We start from the raw sequence: 18082 nt of genomic DNA, 5'->3' as shown, positions 1-18082 counted from the left end.
CAACAGATAATATAGCAGCAGGGCTGCTCACAGCCTGACAGCAGTAGAAAATTATAGCTGATAATAGAAAGAGGACCCAGAAAAACCATTATAAGAAGAATGGTACTTCTGTCTCCATTCTAGTATTTCAACCCAGCAGGCTGAGACCATTTACTATAAACAAAAACAGCTCTATACATCTCAACGAATAGCACTGTTCAGTTCTTTATGAATTGTCTTTATAAAGACAGCCCAACAAAAAATAAATAACTTATATTCAATATCCTCCAAAGAAACAAGGAAGACAGTTAAGATTCAGAAATTGCTTATTGTAATGTCGTAATTTTTTAAAGTTTTAGTAATCGAGCGTGTAAGGGATCATCTAGAAAACATGCTTATGTAAATAAACACAAATCCAGAGGATGTCAAATAAATGAGATATTGTTGTACATTGCATAAATGATCAGAATTTGTCACTCTCCAAGTCTATCTTGGAAATTTCCAGGTGTATGTTAGAAAATCTTATATGAATTAAAAAGCAAAAAATCGATACTATTTAATAAACAGGCATATAACTAATTTTGAAAAAGAGTTAAAGATTGAGGGTGAGGAGTTTCAGCAATAGTTATGTGGTAATTAACCTGATAATTGTTCATAAGGTGCCATAAAATATTTTAATTTAAATTAAATTATTAAGAAATGTGCACAAACTCCTTAAAAAAATAAATTTTACAAAAATATATTTCGTTATAAATATCTTTATGTGTTGTATTGGTATATTTATTCTAATATGCACACCAAGAACAAATACACCGTGCATAATCCTCTGGAAATTTTTAATTTAAGGAGTTTGAATCTTTATAATAATATTAACATGGAAAAAGTCAGAAGCACAGTTTCTGCTCAGTTACGCCTAAATTGATGAAGTATCAAGCTTTTACAAACTATCAAGCTTCACCATGGTTTTTAGACACTCCTGCAACAAGAGATGTCCACTAACAATTGTGGGTGGCAGACAAATAAACAATACTAAAATATTTCTCCTTGGCATTATCTGGAATAGTTGTGGAAGAATAACACATTCCTAAAGCAAAACCTCCAACTACCAAGAGATCATTTCTGTAAGTGAAAACTAAGTCAGATTTAATTTAATTAACACAAAATTCTGGTCTCACCACATAACATTGAAGTGCATGACTTTTTAGTTAATATAAAAAATCTCCGGAGGAGTAAGTGTGATTAACTCCTAATAGCATTAAAATATTGATTAAAAAGCACTTTTTATCATTCCTTCAAATGGCAGAATTTTTTTATCCTGAGGAAGGTTGGGAATTAAACAGGCCAATTCCAATGGATACAGATTTTTTTAAACCTAAAATTATCACAGATAGATACAGCACACTTGGCATCTAACTCAAAGTGCCACAGATTCGGGTCATTAATCTTGAAAACCTAATACCACAAAGTGACAGCCTGAGGGGACAAAAGACTTTTATAGTAGTGCTTTTTTTTTTTTTTTAACCTTTTCCAATGACACCCACCTGAAATTAAAAACAAGAACATTCTTTATCCCCACTGTTCACACTTCTTAATGAAGGTGACTTTCAGGTTCACTCCTGAATTGATGCACCCACTCCCGTCCCTTGGGATACTTCCTTTCCCTCCTGAGAAAGCCAAGTTAGCACAATCCAACCTTTTACTTTAGTTTGACAACTCTCAGAAGTTCTCCACCTTTTCCCCTCCCTTGCCACCCCCTCTCCAGCCCCGCAAGATAAAAGGTAATAAAAAACCCCAGTACAGGTACAAGTTCAGAGACGATGCTTTCCCTAAGGAAGTCCTGAGAAGTGGCACATTCACCGCACCCAACTTTTTAAACCCTGGGTCAAACCAGTGACTTTGCATAGAGACTGCGCACCCCCTTCCTGACGCCTCTGATTGTCCTTCTGTCCCGACGCACTGCATCTACTTGCACTCTCCGGTGCGGTTCGCTTCCTACAACTCCACAGCACGCTTCCCGGCCCCCTTGCCGCTCCTCCAGTCGGCGGAAGGCGCCCTTCTCCCAGCGGTTCTTCCTTCTCTCCCCACGCCTGCCAGCGCTCACCTTTTCTCTAACCCGGGGGCTTGTACACGCTTGTTTAACGAAAGGGCACCCGTGTCATTCCCTGATCGCTGCGGGGACACGCAAGACTCTCCTACCACTGTCCATTCTTGGGTTTGTATGGACAAGAGGACGTGGAAAGCTCCCAGCGAAGTGTACAGCTAAAAGACATTCCCCACCCCCAACACGTCCCGCTCTCTGGTCCCCCTAAGGGAGAAGGCCAAGCAGAAGAGTTGTAGAGGTCCTGAAGCACCTTCTGGTCCCTCATTACTATCCCTGCCCCGGCCACTGGCTCCGGGCTCTGCCGTGCTCATCCCACCAGGGTCAAGTGCAAGGTCCTCTCGGCCGGCGGATCGGTGCCCTGTTATCACCTCTCTCCGCCTTGCACGCACGAACGCGAGAGGACCCTCGAACGGGTGCCATATGGCAGGGAAAGGATTGTGAGCGCTCTCCAAAGGGCAGCGGGTAAAGATCTCCTTTACGCCCCCTCCTCACCCAGCACTTCTCTCTAGTCCCCACCCCCACCGTCCATTCCTAACTTCCTCAGCCCAACCCCATCGGCGCTTTCCAATTCCTACCCCCCACCACTGGATCACAGCCATTCGCACAACACTCACCTCCAGCAGCAAACAACGCCCCTCTGTTTCCTCCTCCCAGCCCGTGCCCCTTCCGCCCGCCGGAACGCCGTGGTCTCTCGCTTACCTTGTCTCTTGGCTGCTCTGCGTGAGTCCTAGTGTGTCTCTGCCGCGTAATTGTATCCGGAACAGAAGGGACCCGTGTTTGTGCGCTGGATCAGGTGTCGCCGCCTTCGGTGGTTCGGGGGCGTGAGGGAGGCTGGAGAGTTACTGTGTGGGCTTAGGAGGGGTTCTTTCGGCTCGCAGTTGATAGCAGTGCTTTAACCATGCCCTCCCTCGGGTCCGCAGCGCGCCTGCTCCACCGCAGCTCCCCTCGGGCTGCCGGTCCCCCCAGCCGCGCCCCGCCCCGCCCCGCGCGCGGCCAGCAGAGTTGGAGCGCGCCCCTGTCCTCCCGCGCCGGGTTCAGCGGGACACGACGCGGGCCGCCACACGCTCAGCCTCACATCACACGCCTCAGGCTACGAGTGCCTCTAGTTCCCGGACCCGCATGGATGCCGACGCGCCTTCGTGCCACGCGGTCTCAGGCTGCACGAGGGGCACAGTGCCCGGACCTGGATACTCGCCTTCCCAGCGGTGATCAGCGGGCAGCCTAGGACGCTGGCGAGCCCCCCTGGCGCGCGGGAGCTGAGAACCCTGTGACTGGCACGTGACCCCCGCCCCCTTTCCCCCCGAGCAAGGCGTGTCCCGTGCCACCAGCCGCCTGTCCCCGCGCCCGCCTTTTTTTCTTCACGCCAGGGCAGCGAACCCTGCGCGTTGCCAGCGTGCTTTTTCTCACCTCTTCGGCTTCCTAGATATCCTGCCTTACTCCTGAATCCATTCAAAAGTTGCACTTGGCAAGTGGGTGGAGAAGTTATGTAAAAGAAAGGGGCGGATGCTTTGGCACTTGTCCTGACGCCAACCTGGGCTTCAATTCTGAGCCTTGTGAGGCAGATGGCATTAGGAAACTCGGGTTTGGGGGATCCCGTTAAAAGTAGATTGGGTTGTCGGGCACAATAACATCCCTCCTCTTAGACTCGTGCTGAAAGGGCCGTTTATGTTTGGCTTGGTTGAGTCTGTGGAGACATTATTCTGTCTAATATGTGTTCGCCAGCAGTATAACCTTGCCAAGTTGGCGTCTGGTCCAGCAAACAGCTTTGCCCAAAGTCTGCTCGGAGCAGCCCCCCCGTGGTGCCTCAGCCCGGAGAGGCCAACTGCCTCCCAGCATCTGATGTAGATTATATCGTGGAAATCAGGAAAGACTAGTGTTGTTCAGTCTTCCTCTGAGCCTGATCAGCTTTGTAATATATATTGTGTGTTTATGTATGTATTTTATATATATGGGATGTGAACTGAATTGTTTATGTTCCACCTTCTAGAAAAGCAAAACTCACAAAGGTCATAAATTCCAGAAATTGCGATGCAGCCTCTGAACAAAAACGTTGTTCATGTTTAAACGTTGGAAAACACAAAATACAGAGTCAGGTCATTCTTTCCTGCTCCAAAGAGAGATGAAGAAATAGAGTGGGATTTTCTGCACTTAGATGGGAAAATGTAAATTATGTTTTACTGTATATATTATTTAATGATAAAGTTTTAAACTCTAATATTTACTGCTTTTCTTATTTTATTGAAGTTCATATACTCAAGAATGTATAGCAGAGTGGCGCCTCTGGCTCAAAGGGGTAAGGCGCTGGCCCATATGCCAGAGGTGGCGGGTTCAAACGCAGCCCTGGACAAAACTGCAAAAAAAGAACGAAAGGGGTGATGCCTGTGGCTCAAAGGGGTGGGCACTGGCCCCATGTGCTGGAGGTGGTGGGTTCAAACCCAGCCCCGGCCAAAAATTGCAAAAAAAAAAAGAACGAAAGAAAAGAAAAAGAATGTATAGCAATAGAGTGATTTTCAAATGATGATTTCAAAAAAAGATAATCTTTGAAGATTAGAAATTTGAAAATATTCCCTATGTATAAAGCGCAAGGAATGTTTTCCTCATCTTTCTACCTGACCTAAGGAGAACACCATACTCTATATTTATTTCTAATTTAAATTGCACTAGGAAAACTGAAACAGACATTAAACATTACATATAGGTAACAATTAACAAATGGCAATTTAAGCATTTACTTTAGAATTTTTATTTTCTTAAGTGTCATGCTTCAGTTGCAAGCTTTCTGGTGATGCATATATAAACTCTTGGTAAAAATTTGATCATTTGGAATTAAAGTAATAACTTAAATTTTTCTTTTATGTTATAAAATTCTTTCTAAAATTTAAGCCACATCCTTGTAGTTAAAAATCATGTAAACTAGCCATCCTATAAGATTTTTGTCGGATTTATGGATGGAAAAGGTATTACTAAATATATGTGTATATGCCCATATTGTGGTCTGCCTGTTATCTTCCATATTCTGTAATGATTGTTGAATTTCTCACAGCACTTCATAGAAAGATCATTCTCTAACTTAAAACACTGTATAAATAGTTGAATTTTAAAATGCATTTTAAATGCTAAGAGTGAGAAACCAGTGAGATTCCCTTTCTCTCTTTTTTTAAATGCTCCAGCACTAGACACATTATCAACTGACTAAAGTGAACAATGAAAGCATTTGCAACTTTTTAAGTTTTCTTTTTCATACTTAACCCATCCTTCAAGTTCTGATCCAGAGTCACCCAAGGTTCTCCCAGTCATCTTTAGTTAATAGAATGTTGAATTGAACAACGTGTCTGTACTAAGGAAGCTTTAGTCAATGCCTGGGTATGGTATTAAAATTCCCTCATTATTTCTATAGGCCATAGGTACCAGTGTTCTCAACTGTTAATTTTTTAAATGGTTGTAATTCTTTAGCCATATAATTTTAGTGGAAAATGTCAATAACCATGAAATATACTTTTAATAGCTTAACCTGATAATCATTAGCCACCAACTCTGGAAGCAGACTACATGGAATTGAGCTTCAGTCTCACCATCTGCCAGCTGCATGACTTTACATGGCCACGTGACTTACTTAACTTCTCTGAGACATTATTTAATTAACTGTAAAATGAATGTACTAACACTGTCTACTTCCTAAAAGATATAGTACCTAGTAAGTGCTCAATAAAAGTTAACAGTGTTAAACAGGGTGTCCATGTAGTTCGTGTGCGATTTAAAATAGACAACAATTTAACTGGTGTTTGGAAAAGTTAGCTGGCGAATCTAACTGGTAATTGGAAAGTTAGCTTTCTAAATTTTAGGAAGACTTAATATTTATTGTCAAATTTAATAAGGGATTTTCCTATTACTGGAGACAATATAGAATAGTAGAAAATGGCCTGTTTTTAGTTCCTTTGCTACCTTTCTTGACCATTGCACTTATTTTTTCATAAAGTAGTCTAACAAGATGTTCTAATGCTTTATTTTTCTTTTATTATAACAAGTGACTTAGTATTTCTTAAAAACAGTTCTTAGGGCGGCACCTGTGGCTCAGTCAGTAAGGCACTGGCCCCATATACCGAGGGTGGTAGGTTCAAACCCGGCCCGGGCCAAACTGCCACAACAAAAAAATAGCCGGGTGTTGTGGCGGGCGCCTGTAGTCCCAGCTACTGTGGAGGCTGAGGCAAGAGAATCACTTAAGCCTACTAGGAGTTGGAGGTTGCTGTGAGCTGTGTGATGCCACAGCACTCTACCAAGGGCCATAAAGTGAAACACTGTCTCTACAAAAAAAAAAAAAAAAAAATGTTAAAAACAGTTCTTAGATTCATTTTATTCATCTCACTAGTTCTTCCCCTTTTATCAATCTAGAAAATATTTATTAAGCACCCAATTTATACTGTTTTAATAAGTGCTGTTAAGACTTTCTTCCTTTCACCGCCTCCCCCCAAAAAAATTATTTCTTGATCCTACACTTAACAAGGCAGGGAAAGAAATAACTTACAAATATTTAGAAAAAATATATGAATATATAATCATAGCTATTTAAATGTAATTAAGTGTCAAGTGCAGAATAAAGAGATTATTAGTGAGCGAGAAGACAGAGAAGAGATTAATATTAGCTATACTTAATTGGAAAAGGGATCTGAGGAAAGACTGCTTGATTTATAGCATGAAGAGCAGATAAGAGTTTTTAGTTCTTCAAGAGCTAAATGTGGGCAGTGCCCAGAGCTCAGTGGGTGAGGGCTCCACCACAAAAACCAGAGCTGGTGAATTCAAACCCAACCAGGGCCTAACAACAATGACAACTGCAACAACAATAACAAAAAATATAGCCTGGGCATTGTGGCAGGATCCTCTGATCCTCAAGAAACTCAGTATTGTGAAAAAAAAAGATTAAATAAATTAGACAGGTAAAAAATTAAAGTAGTATGAAAGCACAGAGGTAATACAGAGGGAGTAAGAAAACCCTGTGTTAGGAAGTCTAGGAAAACTTCACAAAGAATAGACACTTGAGCAGTGTTTTAAAAGTTGAAAAAAGTTCAGCAAGTCAAAATTCAATTAAAGGGACTAGCTTAGTTATTTTCATCACAAATTTAATCCATCCATTGTTGAACATGGTTACCATAATATATTTTTGACTGTTGAACACTCTGATAAAAATCACCTACATTGATTTTTTTTCCCCCATTTTATTACTGGATACATGTATTATGTGTAACATATTTTGGGGGAAGAAAAATGCAGAAATGGGGGCCAGGTGCAGTGGCTCATGCCTATAATCCTAGCACTCTGGGAGCCCAAGATGGGGATTGCTTGAGCTCAGGAGTTCCACACCAGCCTGAGCAAGAACCAAACCTCATCTTTACTAAAAGAAAAACTAGCCAGGCATCTTAGCAGGAGCTTGTATTCCCAGCTATGAGGGAGGATGAGGCAAGAGGATCTCTTGAACCGAAGAAAGCTATGATGACACCATGCCACTCTGTCCAGGGTGATAGAGTGAAACTCTGTCTCAGAAAAAAAAAAAAAAGGCAGAAACAGGAATAGGTTTTAAATGTATACTTCTTAAAAAAGACTACTGGAGAGGGAGGCTCCTGTGGCTCAAAGGGGTGGGGTGCTGGCCCCATATGCCGGAGGTGGCAGGTTCAAACCCAGCCCAGGCCAAAAACTGCAAGAAAATAAAAAAAAGACTACTGGAGAAGAAAGAATGTGCTCAGAAATCCATGTGCATTTTAGGCATTTTATAGTAAATGAAGTATGGTTTTAAAATTTTATCCATTCAGATATTAAGACACAAGAATATGATTTTATAACTTTATAATTAATGAATAATTTAAAATCAGTATTTGTATTATACTCCTCTTCCTTTAATACTTTTAAAAATGGCATCTCCTAAAATCAACTATTAATTATAGTGTTCTAACTCACTTGACCCTGTAACATAGACTATGTAACACAGAATATAACAGAACTGATTTAAGCTCAAACATGGGAGAAATATGTGTGGTTATACATTCTCTCATGCCTTTGTTAGCAGGTCCGCATATTCTAATATATTATGATAGGGTCCATTATGACTCTGAAAACTTCACTGACCTCACAAACCAGCTCTGCTCTTTAAACTCTTCAAATGCAATTGTCAGTTTTGGAGATCTGAGAAACATAAAGTGTCTGAATGTACACAAAGATTCATTAGGTTTAATGTAATGCTGCTCTCCAAGAAAAGAATGAGTTCTACGTAAGTCTTCAGTAGTGTGTTCCAGGTAGAATGCTGAATAGTTACTAAGAGTGATCTCATTTAATTAGCATAACAATCCTGGAGATTAGGTTATTATGTAGATTGTCCCTGTTTAAGGTATAGTAGCAAAGTGTTCAGGAAGTGACTTATCCAAGGTCACTACTACTGGAAAGTAGCAAAACTGAGAATTGAATTGAGGTTTGAGTCAGTGATCATGCCCTGAACTACTAGGGCTATTCAGACTGGATCTCATAGTGCATCATAAAGTGTGTCAGAGGAGAACTTCAAGTACAGAAATCCAAACTGGCCATTGGGGGGACCCTCCAAATTCAAGAAGCACATAAACCCAGTCTGCCTTGCTGTGTCTCCTCTTTTACCCCGGAGAAATTATTTTACTGACCCAGGACAGTGTGACTTTCCCCTCTCCAGGGTAAAAGAGGGGGGACAGTCATACTGTCCTGCGTCAGTATGACTTAATGAGGTGAAAGTCATAAGTACCAAGATGTGCCATGATAATAGAGTCTCAATTTCCTGTGCGTCCAATTTTAATAATTTGCCATTATTTTACATGTTAATTCCTGTATCCTGTAGACTCAGGCTTTATACATTTGTAAGAACACTGAACCTGTGACTAAGTAGAACGAAGATCATGCACCAAGTGCAAAAGATAAGATAAGATACACCATCACATCTTCTTTGCCCCTTGCTGTTTTCTTCTCTTCCATCCCCATCATCCCTTATTTTCTTCCAAATGTCAGCATCTTGCTTTCAATTAAAATTATATAGTCTCTCTCTATATGTGTCATACATATAGCAAGCCATAGAGATGAAACCTGGCCAATTACAGCATATTTCTGTTATTTGAGGATGTTAAGTTTGCATGGGTTTTTCCATGGTATAATTAGAAGTTGGGGTTCTTATTATAAACCAGCTACACACTATTTTTACAAATTGTTTTTAAAATGTTATGGCTTATTAAAAAATTCCACTAGTTATGTTTATCAAATTCCCTATTCTTCCATACCAAAAATAATCCTCTCTACCAAATAATGTTTCCCAAACCGTTTGATTAAATAATTACCTCCCATTAAACATAGGTAGAGCTTTGGAAATCTGGCCCAACTCTGATCAAGTGAAAATTTTTACAAAACACAGAGTAATATGGCTTCATAAGTTTATGTTTTCATGTAACCTTTCTATTCTAAACAAAAATTTAGGAGGAAAGACATAGAGAAATTAAGAAATATGGTAAGTATTTTCATGAATTAGAAATAGAACAGAAAAAGAAAGCAGAAAGCCAAGAACTTTGGAACCGAAGATAAATGGTAGTCTTGGGACTAATGGTGTCTGTAGCAGACAGATCCAAATGTGGCCCCATGATTTCCACCTCTTGGCCTTCATGCCTTCTATAATTCCCCTCAATGTGTATGTTAATTAAACAGGATATTGTCCTGGGTCAGTATGACGTGATCAGGTGAAAGCCACTCACCAAGGGTCTAATAATTCCTGCCTGCCCTCACAGGAAAAGAGACTCTTTTGGTAGGCTTGATGAAATAAGCAGGCATGTTGAGGAAGTTCTTGTGGTAGCTTCTAGCACCTAAGGTTAGCTTCCAACAAATAGCAAGAAGCTGGGTCCTTAGTCATACAGCTGTAGGTAAATGAATCCTGCCAACAACTGAATGAGTTTGAAAATGTATTCGTCCCTAGTTAATCTTCCAGATGAGAATGTAGCCTGGCAAAGGATTGTAAACTTGAGAAACAATGAACAGAAAGTGCAACTTTTGGAAATTATGAGATAATAAATGTGCAATGTTTGCATTTATGTGTTATATGGGAATAGTTAACTAATACAGTACCCCATGCAGGAATGTTAGGTCTCGTGGAGGGTAAACAGGTGGCAAGGAAGTAGCTAAGGGCAGAGAGGGGAAACCTAATTGTAGCTAGGAACCAAATTGCAGCTAGGAACTGTTCCCTACTGGGAACACACCCAGTAAGGAGTTCCTAATGACCTGTAACCGACCTGGAGCTCATTACCATCTGATTAGCATGGTATGGGTGGAGTTTCAGGAAGAGTTAAGGGGAGGATGCATGTGTAGAAGAAGACCTGTTACATAACCCCAACCTGTCAATCACCCAAAAAGGCAGGAAACAGCAACCAACCTTGCCACAAAGAAGGTGGGGCAAACTAGTGAGCTTATAAAAGGCAGCACGTGCTCTGACTCCGGGTTTCTCTACTTCTGGAGACTGAGCCATTCTTCTCTTTCTCTGCAGCATATTTTCATTTTGTGCAGCTTCCTTATTTCATTCTTTCTCTTCAGTAATAAACTGTATAAGATTCCTTTGTGTTTTTGGTAGCTTCATCATTCTCCCAACTCCATACTAGTACTCATTCTTGACACTGGAAACTAGGGACCGGGAAATATCCAGATGGACCTAAATGGAATAGTATCAAAGCCAGGTCCACTGATTTGATACTGTTCCAGAGCTGAGACTCACATTGTGTGTGAAAAGAGCCTGAATAAAAAGGCTAGTGACTTGACTACATAGAAAACTATGTGGCTACATAGAAAACTGTGGAAAGTATGAGGACTGAAACCTCAGAATCCCGTCAAGTTGGTAGCTGACTCTAGTTGCCAGATCTTTGATACCACCAATCACTCTCCAGAAAGGAGCCTTATAATGCTGTTATAAAACTTGGTTTGGGATTGGTAGCTCAGGAGTGCCACAGAAAGGCAATTACAGGCCCTGAAAACAGAAACCACCACCTCTCAAGTAAAAATAAGCACAATCCAAAAACTATGCACAAATCCAAAGACACATGAAGAAGGCTAATGCTAAGAAAGGCCAATAAAAACCACAGTGCTCCAAGCATGAATTCATTGCAGGCGAAATTAATTGTATGGAATAGTTTGACATAAGTTTTAAAATATACGTAATGAAGTAATAGTATCTATCAAAAGTCATAAAAATTCACAAACAAACACATGTCCCAAGAAAAGTTTGAATGTGAAGATGAAAATAGAAGTCTTAAAAATAAAAATTCATTGTATGGAATACATTCTACACGTTTGTGAAGAGAAATTAGACAATACGTAGATGTTTCTGAGAAAGTCACTCAGGATGGAGAAGAGGAAAATACAGACAGACATGGACACTCATACGCATGAAAGTAAAAAATACAGACAGACACACACGCAGTTACCCACACACACACACACACACACACGCATGAAAGTAAAAAATACAGACAGACACACATGCACTTACCTATACATGCACTTACCTACACACGCACTTGCATGATAGTAAAAAATACAGACACGCATGCACTTACCCACACACGCACACGCACACGCATGAAAGTAAAAAATACAGACATCCACACACGCACATGCACACACACACACATTAAAGTAAAAAATACAGACAGACACGCACGCATTTACCCGCACACGCATGGAAGTAAAAAATACAGACAGACACGCTCGCACTTACCCACAGACGCACACACACACGCGCATGAAAGTAAAAAATACAGACAGACATGCACGCACTTAGCACACACGCACACGCACTTACACAAATACACACACGAAGGTCAAAAGACCTGAAAAACATATTGATTCAATGATTACACGCAAGTAGTGTTTCAGAAGAAAAGGAGGGAATATCAAAAGAAATATAAAATATCAAAAGAAATCTAAACATTTTCCAGAACTGAGGAAAGACTAGATCATCAGATCTTAACTAAAATCTCGTTGTCACTTGAGCAAGAGTAAATAGCATGTATTAGAAGAGACAATTCCATCAGTTAAATCTGAGGAGATCTGAAAGATTTTTCATGCTTCCCAGATTCACCAAATTAGAATGAAATACAGAAATGCCTACTTCAAAAAAATCTTGTCTTCCTCTCCAAAACTCATAACCCAAAGTCTAATCATGAAAAAAATTATCAGATAACCTCTAACAAAGGACATTCTGCAAGATATCTGGCCATTATTTCTCAAATCTGTCAAGACCATCAAAAATGAAGTCTAGTAAACATACAGCACAGAAGTGCCTAAGGAGACCTGATGACAAAATGGAATGTGGGGTCCTAGAATAGATAAAGAACATTAGGTAAAAATTAACAACTGTGAATAAGGATTTTAGTTATTAATCACGATTAATATTGGTTAATTAATGGTAAAAAGTGTGTCTTGTTAATAAAAGTAATGTTAATAAACAGTAATGGACGTGGGCTGTGTGAGAATTCTATACTATTTTAACAAATTCAAATGTCTTTATAAATTATTAAAAATAAAATAGCCCAAATTTTTATTATCAGCCAGCTTTCAGATTTATTTTAACCCCTCATGTTACAGATGAGAAACCGAACCCCTTTGTAAGTACTCATCTCATTCTAATTACTGTTAATATTAGAGATAATAGAATATTTATTATATTATGATTGCTGTAAATTGTAATTACAAGTATCTTTGAAATACCTTAGGATTAATCTTAATTTGGATTTATTGTTTTTAACTACTAACTGAACCATAGCAATATTTTAATAATAGTTGTAGTTTAATTACCAAAAAGTCCTTATTTTTAAAGGCACTGAGAAATGGTGGGGATTGCAAAATCATCCTCCATTAGTATTAAATAATATTAAAGTGTGTTGCTAAAGTATTTTTCTGTACTGTACTGGCACTCATGCAGTGTATAGAAAGCTAAGCAAGAAACATCCATTCTTACAAGAATGGGAAACTCTAGGCAGTGCTTGTGGCTCAAAGGAGCAGGGCACCAGCCCCATATGCTTGGAGGTGGTGGGTTCAAACCCAGCCCAGGCCAAAAACTGCAAAAAAAGAAAAAAAAATGATAAACTCTTATTGCTGCCCCTTTTCTCCCTTAATCCCCTCTTCTTAAGTATTCTCTTGAAGTTTTTTTCTTCACATCCATTTTCTGGTAGTTCTCCAGAAGAGAATCACCTTGACTCAAAAGCAGTCTAGCCCCACCAATCCCACTTGTTAACATGCTGTGTTGTCAGACTGATTTTTCTTATTTGCCTTTTCAGAAATGCCTCCTTTTATTAGACTAGCTCACTGAGGAAGCTATCTCTATGGAAAAGAGGTCTAGAATTTCTCTCTGGTTTTGCCCCTTACTAAGTGTATGTGAACATAAATATACCACATATAACTAGAGCTTCAGTTTTCTTTCCTTTTTTTTGTAATTTTTGGCCGGGGCTGGGTTTGAACCCACCACCTCTGGCATATGGGACCGGCGCCCTACTCCTTGAGCCATAGGTGCTGCCCGGGCTTCAGTTTTCCAACTTACAAAATGGTAGGACTCTTACTTCATAGAGTTGTTTTAAAGATGAAATAACATAAGAGAATTTTCTTTTTTCTTTTCTTTTTTTCTTTTTTTTTTTTTTTTTGAGACAACTTCTGGCTAATTTTTCTATTTTCAATAGAGACGGGGATCTTGCTCTTGCTCAGCCTGGTCTCAAACTCCTGACCTCAAGCCATCCACCTGCCTCAGCCTCCCAGAATGCTAGAATTACGGTCATGAGCCACCATGCCCAGCCACAAGTGAATTTTCTAATCTCTTTAGTGTTTTGAAGATGTAAGTCACTGAATGCCATTACTGAGACTACTTCATAGTTTCTAAGGCAACCATACACTATGTTGGGAGAAGAAAAATGAATTCACTTCTTACTTATCATCAGTAGTCCCATCAGTTTTTCCTAAACTAATTAAGCCTTGATGCTGGGAATTTGGATATAGTGGACTCTACAGTAATTGAAGTCTTGTAGGTCATTTCTCCTGCAGTTCCAAATGTTATTCTTCTGCAATATATTATATTTAGACATGGCAAAGTGAAGCACATCATTCAGTCAATTGACATCTAAAATAAACCATCAAAACATCTAAACCAGTGTCCTATTTAAAAGGACTCTGCCATGTTAACCTTATGATAGGAATATCCAATTCAAACAATACTCTTCTGGAGGAACTTCCCTTTCTTAGTTCTGAACTCTTTTGGAACATTTCATCACAAGGAGTTATGGTACATATGAATATAACCATTCTGTTTCTTTAGGTTTTTAATTAAGAGGCATAACCTGGGAACAAATTATTCAAAACTCAGCAAGTGCCAGGTCCTAAGAAAATTGTAAAACTGAAGTTTTTCATTTTATCCTCCTAAGAAGCCTATGGAGAAAACTATGCTATTATCGTTCTGATTAAGAGATGAGGAATTAAAGATTTAGCTCACTTCTGTGACTTGTACACAGTTCAGCGGTTGGGGGGGTGAGGAGCAAGGGTTTGATTCCAAACCTGTGTAACTCCAAAGACTAAGCCTAAGCCAAAACATACCCCGCCTGTCCCACCATCTCAAGTGGCTATTTTGCTTGATAACAACAATAAAACATTGAAAACTAACATCTATAGAACATTTACTATGTGTCAGCCACTTGTCTAAATGCTACTGCTTGTCATTAGAACTCAATTTTATTTCTAGAAAACAGCTTTCTTATATGCACTTCCCACAGACTCTAGTGCCAAAGAAGGCAAAAAAAATAATATGATGCTCCACAGCCACAATTAAATATTCAGCTAGATATTAATCTACATTAATACTATGTAGATTCTCAGCTTGATGATCTGGCCTTCTGAAACATCTGGAGCCATTATCCACATTTGCTTCTAATGCTATCTCAAGAGTTTTGTTTTGTAGTTCAGAAGGCTAAGCTAAGGTACTTACACTGATGATTGCTAATTAAATGTCTACCATCCAAGCTCCATGATATATGTCATGGAATCTCAAGTTTGGCTCATATGCCTGAAAATCTATACAGTGGATTTCCGTGAAATTGAGAGATCTTGATGAGAAGTCCCATAAGTTTTAACAAACATAGTGGAAACTGAATATTAGCTGCATTATTTACTCACTTAAAACATTTATTCAGAATATTCTCTTTTAATACAAAGGCAATAAGATACTGGTTTTGGCCCTCCATGAGCTTATAGTCTATTGAGAGGGTAAAAGAAAAGGAGAAATGCAAAGATGATAGAGAAGAGAAAATCATTTCTACAGAGGAAGAAAATGCCGGAAGAGCTAATAAAAAAGTTATATAGAAATGGAGCCTAAAGCTTTGCACAATGGCAGTATCATAGCCAATGAGGTTTATCCAAGGCATGATTATTGCTAATTGAAAACTTTTCCCAATACCCCACCATGACGACTTGCAGTATAGTCAGCACTGACTGGCAATTTTTGACAATCTCTACCGAGACCGAATTAAAAAAAGGAAAAAAGAAATAGAGCCTAAAAAATGTTAGAGATTTTCCTGAGAACATGACATTTGAGCAGAATTTGATAGTTATTTTATTTTCAAAGTCAAAGGAGCTCCCATTATAAATTGATCTCTGTGAAAAGAGGGGCTTTGGTTCTTTTTGGTTCGTGGTACATTAAAAATCTTATGTCAAATGAATAAACGAATGGTGGCTTAGCAGTAGGAGGCCTTATATGAAAACATTTACTCCAAAGACAGCTGAATTATATCTATGTTGTTTGACAAATCTGGACACCATTGGTTTTCACATAACTTAAAAAGCAGCTAGAATCCAGCTGATTAATCAAGTGAATTCAGTGTTAGATATTTCAAATTTCCATGGGGTCATGAAGATTTTCAGGAAATAGGAAATACCTAATAACAAGAATGTGAATGACTTCTAAGAATCACCTGAAGTGGAGGAAAAGGCAAAGAGACCTGCTTTTCCACTAAAATTTACCACAAAAACATCCATCTCTTGCTAGGCTGGACCAAAATTTCAGCAAAAACTATTAAATGATTAGAAACTCAGACAGAAAAATTTCTTGGATAGATAAAAGAGAATGAAGAAAATGTAGAAATTAGCTGCAGATGTTCAACAAGTTCTTCAAAATACAGTATGAACTGACTGCATCCCATTGTAAAAAGCACTCCAGCAAAACTGGAGCAGTTCAAGCTATGGACATGTGCTGTATGTTAGAAATAAAATGAAGAAAGTTGTGGAACATATTCATTTCCATTTAAAACAAAATCCTAACCATATTTGAAATGTCATTTCCACTGTGAGTCATTCCTGAAATGGTCTCCCCTCCTTTTCTGCACCCATAGCTCTTTGTTCAGGGCTTTCTCTTGGCATCAATGTGGTCTGTAGTTCCTTAAGTATATCTCAAATTCCTTTTATAATGTGAGCTCCTTGTGTGCATGAATGACATCTTCTCATTCTTATATCTGATCCCTCTTCTTCTAGCTTTCCCTTACACACACATAAATGTTTCTTAACGTTGACAGAAAACTACAACCTAATATACTTAGGGAGAAAACAGACTTGAAATTTTCTGAAATAAGGAACATATTGTAAAGCAATACTGATAACAGGATTTATGATGGTGACACATGATATTAAAAAACAGCCATAAACAGAAGATAAGCAAAAATTTGTACTATACATATCATGATATAATGTTAAGAATATTCACTGATACCGATAGACATGTATTTAATGAAAATTGGGAAGTTTATGGTGTATCTTTTGTTGGGGGAGTATATTACATATAACTTTTCTTCTGATCGCTCTGGAATTAAGCTTTTACATAACATCAAAATGCCTTTTGATGATCACCTAGAAGCTGCTGCATGATGCTTATCCCTTGTATCAGTTAGGATGCTCTCCTCTACAGATATTATACTATCCATCTACAGCAGCCTAAGCAATAGGAATTTTATCTCATAAGATAAAGAGGAAGAGGAAGCCTGGACATTAGAGATCTAATGTTTGCTGCAGTGCCTATACGATGCCATCTGGATTTTAGGCTCTTTCTATCCTCTGCTTTCTTGCTCACAATATGGATACCATAGCCGCACATCCAGTATCCCCAGGAAGAAAGCTAGGTGTAGGCAGAAACAAAGACTTTCCTTCCTGAGCATCTCTCTTTTATAAGGAATATTCTTGAAAGGCATTTCTCAGCAGATTTCACCTTATTTCTCATTAGCAAAATTAGGTTACAAGAGCAATCACTAGCATAGGGGAAAGCTAGTGCTATGATGTGCTGAGACCAGGTGAAAATTACCCAATAGAGCTGGCATCTCACTGACTTACCACAATTAAGTTTCTGTTAACAATGACTGAAGACAAGTAAATTCTGAAAGGAAACCTCCAGTACCTGTAATATCATATGTGATAGTCCTCTATAATCAGTGACATAGACAGTTGGCAAAAATACCTGAAAATACTTTGTTGCTTTACTAGTTTTAAATGATCTTTTCATAATGATAGCATGGGTGAAGTGCCAACACAGCTGTGTTAACGTGCAGCTCCTCTAAATACTGTAAATAGCAAAAGGAACCATTACACTTTAACTTTCAATACCTATATCGAGTAATGTAAGTTAATGAAACAGATCGTTTTAACAAAAGCAGCAGAACTTAGACAACCAAACGAATGTTCTTCTACAAAGTAAGTACTTACCTTGGGAAACCACCTGCTTCCAAAGTAGCCACCTGTCAAAGAAAGTAAGAAGTAATCTTGAAGAGTTGCCATCAGCACCTATGGGGGACATTCTTCAGGAGTATATTCAGTGATGAGAAATCTTTGTCTTTTGTGAATGAATTTGCTTTTGGGGAATACACACATGCCATTTCAAGACAATCATAGAGAATTGGATAGATAGACTGAGCAAGGCCATATGATGATCAAAAGTTAATGATGACTAAG

General features: G+C 39.0%; 1 protein-coding gene and 1 non-coding gene across 3 annotated transcripts in view; one reads left to right on the top strand and one right to left on the bottom strand.

The window, feature by feature from the left end:
* The window catches only part of UGT8 (UDP glycosyltransferase 8), a 112860-nt gene extending 94998 nt beyond the window's left edge, over positions 1 to 17862 (bottom strand). Inside the window, exon 1 of one of the 2 annotated variants that reach the window (XM_053571354.1) lies at positions 17837 to 17862. The gene's annotated coding sequence lies outside the window, so the exon portion shown is untranslated. Of the gene's footprint in view, positions 1 to 2779; positions 5232 to 17836 lie in introns of those variants that run through there. The other variant, XM_053571315.1, reaches the window with a different exon arrangement.
* On the top strand, positions 15468 to 15612 carry LOC128591855 (U4 spliceosomal RNA). Its single transcript, XR_008381679.1, has one exon. It is a non-coding gene; the product is annotated as a U4 spliceosomal RNA (small nuclear RNA).
* Positions 17863 to 18082: the final 220 nt, after the last annotated feature.

Source organism: Nycticebus coucang, chromosome 1 (assembly GCF_027406575.1).
Source record: "Nycticebus coucang isolate mNycCou1 chromosome 1, mNycCou1.pri, whole genome shotgun sequence".
NCBI classification, from domain to species: domain Eukaryota; kingdom Metazoa; phylum Chordata; class Mammalia; order Primates; family Lorisidae; genus Nycticebus; species Nycticebus coucang.
This window is presented reverse-complemented; position numbering and strand designations above follow the sequence as displayed.